Source organism: Lolium perenne, chromosome 6 (assembly GCF_019359855.2).
Source record: "Lolium perenne isolate Kyuss_39 chromosome 6, Kyuss_2.0, whole genome shotgun sequence".
In the NCBI taxonomy this organism is placed as follows: Eukaryota; Viridiplantae; Streptophyta; class Magnoliopsida; order Poales; family Poaceae; genus Lolium; species Lolium perenne.
The window spans coordinates 80670602-80680336 of record NC_067249.2 but is presented as its reverse complement, the minus strand read 5'-3'; positions in this window follow the sequence as shown (position 1 = coordinate 80680336).

The following is a 9735-nucleotide window of genomic DNA, read 5'->3' as shown; positions in this document are numbered from 1 at the left end:
CATTTGAAATCAATCTTTGGAAACACAACAAGTAAGACTTGTATGGTATAAATGTAGGATAAGATTGTATGAAGAAAGATAAGAATTCTAGTGCCTTGCCCAAGGAGGGCTGTGCACTTTGCAAGAGTATTAGCTTGCCTTGGTAGTTCTCTAGGTTTTCTTCTTCCTCTTCTGGGTAGAATTCTCCTTCCTCTTGGTAATCTCCGATGCTAGCGTCTAAATTTGAATACGAGGTATAATCACTAAACAAGCTCAAAGACCATACTAAGCACATCATTACTTCACACAAACTATGCTAAGCACACACATAAAATAATTAGGTGCATTGGTTTTCTTTGTTAAAGAAAAGTAATTTCTTCTCATGATATATGTAATTAATAATTTCCATTTAGTCTTTGAGAAACATAGTTTCCTCTCATTGAAATCTTCTTAAGGTTTAACTTCTCAAATAACCATACCTGAATTCATATTGACCTAAGTCAAACATTCATCATCATTATTTGAGAGAATGATTTAAATGAGGTAAATCACCTCATACTATTTTATAATTCCCCAAATGATTTAAATCTCCAAATATTCATATAGGAGTGTTTGGACCAGAGGTGCAAACATCACATGAATTCATTTGGGACAAGATTTAAATGAAGTAAAATACTTCATATGACTTACATAATATATTTGGACAATATCACTTAACTAAACTAGCCATTTGGTCCATTAATTAATCTAGGGCATGATCATGCAAAGTGACCACACCATTTTCTTGCAGAAACAATTAGTGTAAGTCAAATGTGAGCTATAGGAGTTGGAATTCATTAAATATCTATTTTGGTTGATTTTTAATAATTATTTGAATATGAAAAAGTCCCTGCCTTCTTCTTTTTATCATTTTATTTCCACAACAGATCTCGAGGTGAGACCAGCGGCATAATGTAGATCTTTTTACTAGCTTTCCAAATATATAAAGTTGGTTAAATTTGGCCAAGCCAAACAGATTCTATGAATTTTAAAAGTTGGGTTCAGTATTGAATTCAAACTAAATTTATTAAACGAAATTTGAATTAAACGGGCTGGCGGGAAGTGCTAACGGGCCAGGTTTTTAAATTAACGGCCTGCTCAGCCCAACAGCACATCCAGTGCGAGTGGGCCACCTGACAACGTGGGTCCCGCATGTCAGCGGCTCTTTAAACCCGAAACGGTATGGAGCATCGCGGTACGTTGGATTAGAACTAGATCGAACGGCTCACGCGTGTCGTCGTCGACGGCGAGAGAGAAGCTCGCCGGCGGCGCAGGTAGGGGGTCGGAGGGCTTACGGTGGCTCCAGCTAGGGTTGGCAATGTGCTTGACGAGGTTGTAGACGACGGCGAGGCTCCTGGTAGCAGTGGCGTCGTCAGGGGCGGCCTCCTTCTCCGGCGATTGCTGCAGGGCTTCCGCAGCAGTGATGCGTCGATTGGGCGGCGGTAGTGGCTAATCGAGCATGGTGAGGTGCTTAGGAGGTCGAGGAAGGAGAGGGGAGTGTTGTGGTGTGCTCTGATCGACAGATGGATGCCTCCTTTTATAGGCGCGCGTGGGTGTTGAGGTGCTGCGGCAATGGCGACAAGGGCGCGGCGTTTCTGGTGGGCTAGCGAGCTAGGCGTTGGCGCCGTGGTGTTCACGACGTCACCGCGGTCCTCGGAGCGTCAACGGCGCGGTAAATGGTGGCGTACGGTGGTCGGGCGGGCGCGTGTACTGTCGCGGCCGTGGCGGGCGCGTTCGTCCTCTCCGGCGTCCGTGGTCGCCAAGGCATGACGACGGCGTGTCCGGCGAGCTCCGCGTGGCGAGGAAAGTACCGTGGCGCGCGGATATGGTCGGGGTACGACGAGATTTGGCGAGCGCCGCGTGGCCGGGTCGCACGCGTCCGTGCGCCAGTGACGTCGCCCATGCCGCTCGCGGCGTACCTGGGCGTACCTGGGCGCGCGTCGTCCGGGTCCTGTCGGCGTCCTCGCGATCAACGGCGTGCACGGGCGATCTCAGCAGGTCGTGGGCTACGCGTTGGACACGGTGGCCGTGCAGATGGTGGAGAGAAAAAGGAGGGAGGCGTGTCAAGGGGCGACGTGGCCGGCATGGCCATGTCCACGCCATGTCTGGCCTCTCCTGGGGTTTCCTTGGCATGGGCTCGGTGTAGGAGTGTCCCATGATCATGGCTAGGGTGTGTGAGGGTCAAGGCTTGGCCTGGTTTGATCACATTTGAGAAATGGAGATTGTTGAATCTGTTTCAATGTCTCATCTTTGCTTGCTCATATCTTGTGATCAAAAGTGAATTTGGTATCATGATCTTTACAAAAGTTGTTCACCTTGTTGTGTACTTAGATGACATGCCAAGAGTTGGATTTGTTTAGTTTAGAAATTTTGAAATAGAGAGGCTCAAAGTGGTGACCAGACTATAAAAGTCAGAAATGACCATTATCTCATGTGAGCATATTTGAATTTTGGGATTTGGTTTAAATGGGATATCTTTGATTCTCAAAGTTGTAATTACTCTTTAATATCATATTACAACTATTGGTGAAGATCAAATGGGTCTAGGGTCAATTTTACAAAAATGACATAGACCATATGTTAGGGTTTTTAGGGTTTTTATAATATTTGATTTCTTTCTCTTTTTGATGGATTTGATTTATGATGATCACTTGATCACTCTAGGGTTTTGGAGTTCATCACATACACAAAGTGACAATCATCATGGCATATCACTCAAAATGCACAAGTCCTATGCAGGGTACTATATGCAAAGTAAAAGTTTTTGTTGGTTCTGAATTTTGGATATTTGGAATTGTTCTTCTTCCTTTATTTGAAATTTGGGATGTTACAGCCATGGTGGGCAGAGGCGAGTGGGAGGGGGCCTGGCTCTTTGTAGCTATAGGTTAGCTTCTGCTTACTTTCCCGCAGGCAAATAAAGGATCCGGGTTTGCCTCAGCCCTTCCTTAATCTACTCCCACTCAAGGTTTTGGCAACGAGGTAGAGGGATGGAGAGGGATTGGTGGCGACTCTTATGCCAGAACCTTACAACCTGACCCATGCCGACGCGCAGCTTCGGCGGCGGCCTCTTTCACTCCCCCTTGTCTTCTTTTAATAAAGATGGAGCCATGGATTTCAGTGGTCTTGTTAGTCCTGCCGCCGAGGTTGTGGAGGGAGGGACGAGTGCAAGATTTGGATGAGGTTCCTACAGGTTTCAGTGGCCATGATCTGTTGGTGATGATAGTTATGCTACTGATGCTTGCCAGTCATGGAGACAATGGCATCGCTGGTGGAGGGATTTGGTCCATTCTTCGATCTTGCTGAGGGGAGGCCGTGCTGTAGGAGTTCCTTGGAGAGCATCGGTAGGAAACATGCGACAGCTAAAGCTATTTTGTCGTTGCTTCCTACGACCGAAGGGTGGCGCCCCTCCTCAGCCACATCGTGTTGGGTGTTCATCTACCTCCAGGCATGAAGCTGATGTGGAGGCCTTTCATCTTCTCCTTCATGGCATTTCGCGGCGTCTTCGCCCCGAGTGGCTCGTCCTCGGCGGCGGCGATGCTGGCCAGAAGATCGACTGAAGTACTTTGTTGCGGTGGAGAAGGACCCGATCTCGTTCCTTCATTATGTTTCTGGGTCTTTTATGTAAAAAATGTAGGTCCTAGTTGCAATTTCTTTTTTTACTTTTGGACTTCATTGTAATTTGTGACCCACCGCTAGAATGAATGAAGTATACATGTCCTTCGGGACCTTTCCCCGTTCAAAAAAATAAGTTTGACTAAATTGATGTATATAATGACAACTTTTTGTGATATGATAGGAGTTGATCATATGAAAAAAAAAATCACATGGGCTTTAATCCTACAACCAACAACTTATGGAGACAAACTTTTTAAGGAATAGAATGTTCCAAATTTCTAGTAAATTCCTTTGAACCAAACAATGTCGTAAATCTAAAACTATGTTGGGATAGGACCTTTCTCTCATTAGCTTAGGGAGTGGCAATGCCCCCATAGGCTTATTTCTCCTTCTCTCCTCCCTCCACCATGCTATTGTTTCTCCCATATTGTATTTCTCTCTTCTTCCCACTCTAGTCCATTGATGATCTTGGCATGCTCGGTCCTCTCTCTCCCTCTCATGTCCACCTATCCTTAGTGGTGTTTACCACTATCGTAGACAAGCATCCACCTAATGCCCAACAATCTCTTTATATGTGAAAACACATTAATATAGAGAACGTAAATGAGTAAACTACCAATAGCTACCATTGTAATATTACCAATATGAATCTTTAGAGAAATATGACATGATTTCTTATTAGAGATGGCAATTTCTTGGTTGCACTACCCAGGTTTCTGGTTATGCCCTAGGCGAGGCATTTCCCTATCGCCTAGTTCCTAAGCGTGCTTAAGCGTCGCCTTTTCCAACAGTGGGAATGACTCACTCCCTAAGGAGTAAACATTCAGTTGACACGTTAAAAAGGGACACCATATGGGGAAGAAACACTTTCGCTCTTTAATTTAAGAAGAGTGTGTGTAAAAATCTGCTCACCGATGCGAGCTCAGAGTTTCGAACATGGGAGCACAAGGATACATAGGTGTGTCCTTGCGTTAGGGCTATGCATTGGTTAACTATATATGTTTAGATATTTTCCCATTGCTTATTATTCATAGGAAGCAACTTCTCCTCGCATACTATATCTTAGTGTAACGATGCATGAAAAAACCATTGCAAGATTTATAAGTGATGGTCCACATTTTCTCTTCTATTTGTGATTTTGAACATAGTCATTCTGTAATTATTTAGATAATCGAATGGAAATACATTGCGGCATATGAATCACACGAGCACAAAACCATATCCTATACTATTTCACGCAGTGGTATCTTTATAAACTTTTTTATATGCAATTGTACATGTAAAAGTATCATATGTATATGACAAACTTTTTTTGCGGGGGATGTATATGAAAAAGTTGAATACTAGTATATTTTTCATTAGTTTACCACTAGTGGAAAACAGGGCTTCCGTGGGAGCCTTTTGTCGCGGGCGCGCCTGCACCCGCGACAAATGGACTGGCCACGTCGCCCCGAAACCATGTGGAGCGCGCGGAGGCTTTTGTCGCGGGCCGTATTACGACCCGCGACAAAAGGGGTAGGAGCGACGTGGCCACCCCTTTTGTCGCGGGTCGTAATACGGCCCGCGACAAAATGTCCCCCCTATATATATAGAAGCAGCCAGCCACCCCCCCCCCCCCACCTCATTTTTTCCTTGGTGGTGAAGGTGGAGGTGTATGCTAGCTCATTTTTTCTACATGTGCACAAGAGGTGTTTGATGGAATGCTTGTGAGAGGGATGCCACTTGGTTTTATTTGATAAGATTTCTCCTCTTTTTGATCCAAAAAGGTTAGCAACTATTTTCTCGACTATATATATATGCATAGTCCGTACAATACTAATTTTAGCAAGGTGATTGCATCTGATACATGTATAATTGTACTTATGATGCAGATGAGTCATCCATGGATGTACGGTAACCGATGTGCTCCCGCTTTCAGAGAGGGCGTGAATTCTTTCCTGCTTGTGGCCGAGGCCAACAAGTCGAAGCAAGGTTTTATGTGTTGTCCATGTCTAAAATGTAAGAACGAGAAGGATTACTCTTGCTCAAGAGATATTAAGAGCCACCTGCTTCGGTTTGGGTTCATGTCCAGCTATAATGTTTGGACCAAGCACGGAGAAGAAGGGGTTATGATGGAAGACGGCGATGAGGAAGAAGATAATGATGAGAAGTACCGATCTATGTTCTCTGAATGCTTTGATACCGCAATGGACGACAATGAAGAAGAAGGAGGTGAAGAACAGGCATCAGATGATCCTGTTGATGATGATCTTCGTCGGGTCATTTCTGATGCAAGAAGAGACTGTGACACGGATAAGGAGAGGTTGCAGTTCGACAAGATGTTAGAGGACCACCACAAATTGTTGTACCCAGGTTGTGAAGATGGGCATAGAAAGCTGGGTAGCATATTGGAATTGCTGAAATGGAAGGCAGAGGTCGGTGTGACTTACTCGGGATTTGAGAAATTGATGATAATATTAAAGAAGCTGTTTCCAAGAAATAATGAATTGCCCGTCAGTACATATGAAGCAAAGAAGCTTGTCTGCCCTCTAGGATTAGATGTGCAGAAGATACATGCATGCACTCATTACGGTATCCTCTACCGCGGTGAGAAGTACGAGAATTTGAATAAATGCCCGATATGTGGTGCATTGCGGTATAAGATCAGAAAAGATGACCCTGGTGATGTTGAGGGCGAGCCACCCAGGAAGAGGGTTCCTGCGAAGGTGATGTGGTATGCTCCAATAATACCACGGTTGAAACGTTTGTTCAGAAACAAAGAGCATGCCAAGTTGTTGCGATGGCACATGGAAGAACGTAAGAAAGACGCGATGTTGAGGCACCCCGCTGATGGTCGGCAGTGGAGAAACATCGGGAGAGAGTTTCCGGATTTTGCAGGTGAGGCAAGGAACTTATACTTTGGTCTAAGTACAGATGGCATGAATCCTTTTGGGGAGCAGAGCTGCAGTCACAGCACCTGGCCCGTGACTCTATGTATCTACAACCTTCCTCCTTGGTTGTGCATGAAGCGGAAGTTCATTATGATGCCAGTGCTTATCCAAGGCCCAAAGCAACCGGGCAACGACATTGATGTGTACCTAAGGCCATTAGTCGATGAACTTTTGGAGTTGTGGGCCAAACCAGGTGTACGTGTGTGGGATGAGCACACGGAGCAAGAATTTGTCCTACGAGCGTTGCTATTCGTAACCATCAATGATTGGCCTGCTCTCAGTAACATTTCAGGACAGACGAACAAAGGATACAATGCATGCACACACTGTTTAGATGAGACTGAAAGTAAATATTTGGGAAAAAGCAGAAAAGTTGTGTACCCGTTCAATCGTCGTTTCCTTCCGCGCAAGCATCCCTTAAGGAAAAAAGGCAAGCATTTCGATGGCGAGGCAGACCGCCGTCCGAAGCCTGTCCCCCGTAGTGGTGCTGATATATTTGATATGGTCAAGGATTTAAATGTTATCTTTGGAAAGGGTCCAGGCAGTCGACCTGTTCCGAAAGACGATGACGGACACGCGCCCATGTGGAAGAAGAAATCTATTTTCTGGGAGCTAGAATATTGGAAAGTCCTGGAAGTCCGCTCTGCAATCGACGTGATGCACCTGACCAAGAATCTTTGTGTGAATATTCTAGGTTTTCCGGGCGTGTATGGAAAGACAAAAGATACAACGAAGCACGGGAGGACCAGGAACTTCATAAAGGACGAAACGGCAATCATCCAGGGCGTTTGTAGGGCCTGCCACCTATGCTCTCACCCAACAAGAGATGGAGATCTTTTTTGAAGCCCTCTTCAGGATCAAGGTTCCGTCTGGTTTCTCGTCGAATATAACGGGGATAGTAAATATGAACGAGAAAAAATTCCAGAACCTGAAGTCCCATGACTGCATCACGTGCTTATGACACAATTGCTTCCGATTGCATTGAGGGGACTTCTACCGTAAAATGTTCGACTAGCCATTGTGAAGATATGTGCATTCCCGAACGCAATTTCTCGAAGGTAATGGATCCGGAAACTTTGTCGGGATTACAGAAGATGTGGTCCAATGTCTTGTCGGCTTCGAGTTGTTGTTCCCACCATCCTTCTTCAATATTATGACGCACCTCCTCGTTCACCTAGTTGAAGAGATTAGAATTCTCGGTCCTGTATTTCTACACAATATGTTCCCCTTCGAGAGGTTCATGGGAGTCTTAAAGAAATATGTTCATAACCGAGCTAGGCCGGAAGGAAGTATCTCAAAGGGCTACGGAATCGAGGAGGTCATTGAGTTTTGTGTTGACTTTCTTCCCGACCTTAAGCCGATTGGTGTTCCTGAATCTCGGTATGAGGGGAGGCTGACTGAAAAGGCACACTAGGAAGGAAAGCAACGGTGTGGAGGGACAAGATTTCTTTCAATCAAGCACACTACACGAGCTTCTATACAATTCCAGCTTGGTGGCTCCGTACATCGAGAAACATAAGAATGTTTTACGAGAAATAAACCCGGCCAGCCCGAGTCCTTGATTACACGTCAACACATGAATACCTTCGGCAGTTGGTTGCAAAGACATCTCATTAATGACCCATCTGCGGTGGAGCAGCTGTACTTGTTGGCCAGGTTACCATCTTCAAACATATGTACATTCCAAGGGTACGAGATAAATGGGAATACATTTTACACGATCGACCAAGATAAAAAGAGCACCAACCAAAACAGCGGTGTCCGCTTCGATGCAACAGACGAGAATGGGCAGACCACCACATATTATGGATACATAGAGGAGATATGGGAACTTGACTATGGTCCCACTTTTAAGGTCCCTTTGTTTCGGTGCAAATGGGTGAAGCTCAGCGCTATACATATTGACGATAAGTACGGTATGATAACGGTGGATCCCAACAATCTTGCGTGCACTGACGAGCCTTTTGTCCTAGCCAGCGAGGTGGCTCAAGTTTTCTACGTGAAGGACATGTCTAGCAAATCAAGAAAAAGAAATCAACAAAAGAATACATCAATCGAGGAGCCAAAGCGCCACATAGTTCTTTCGGGGAAAAGAAACATCGTGGGAGTGGATGACAAGACAGACATGTCAGAAGATTATAATAAGTTTAAAGAAATTCCGCCCTTCACGGTGAAAATTGACCCAAGCATCTTGCTAAATGATGAAGATTCTCCATGGCTACGGCGTAGAAGATCACAACACTAGATGGCGATGTAATAATGTATTCTTCATATATAGTTCCCAAGATAATCTCTACATTTATGTAATAATGAGAACCCTTTCCCCAACACTGTTAGAGGAGACGGAGTCTTTCACGGGCTTGCGTATCGATGCTCCTTTTATAGGCACGGCACCGCTTCTACTTTGTCTTATTCCTTCGACAGGCCGTCGTGCGCTACATGCTTTATCTCATCGAGCAGTGCGTCCACCCACGCGTCCTTATCCTACCGACAGCTTTAGTCGCGGTTGCAGCCACCAACCGTGACAAAAGGTTACCGACACATCCTTATCCTGCCGACAGCTTTAGTCGCGGTTGCAGCCACCAACCGTGACAAAAGGTTACCGACACATCCTTATTATCCTGCCGACAGCTTTAGTCGCGGTTGCAGCCACCAACCGTGACAAAAGGCCCTCCTAGATAAGCCTCCCCCAGTCTTTTGTCGCGGTTTGAGCCTCCACCCGGGATGAAAGTTTCGCGCGCCACTTCGTTCCCGCCTATTTTCTTCCCGCATTCCCGCCATTTTTCCACTATATATATGTAGGCTTGGACTCATATCTGCAAACCTCATCACTCTCTCCCATGGCTTCCATCGTATGTCTAACACCAAGGGAGGCGGAGGCGCTTTGCGCCTCGAACTACCCCTGCCCGCCCGGCTACCGCGTCCCGACCGGCTGGTTGCTGAGCGTCGGAGGCGTACCGGTCCCTCCTATCCCTCTTGGTGTGCCACGCGAGATGGCCATCACGAACCACTACTATTTCGAGCTCACGCCTGAGCAGCGGAGGAATCCCCAGTGGCATCCCGACTACAGCCCGACTTGGGACAGCTTCTTCATCAATCGGCGTGAGATGGCGGTTGCCAGGTACGAGGAGGATGGCCCGCCTCCTTCGAACTTCAACGAGGCCGGCCGTCG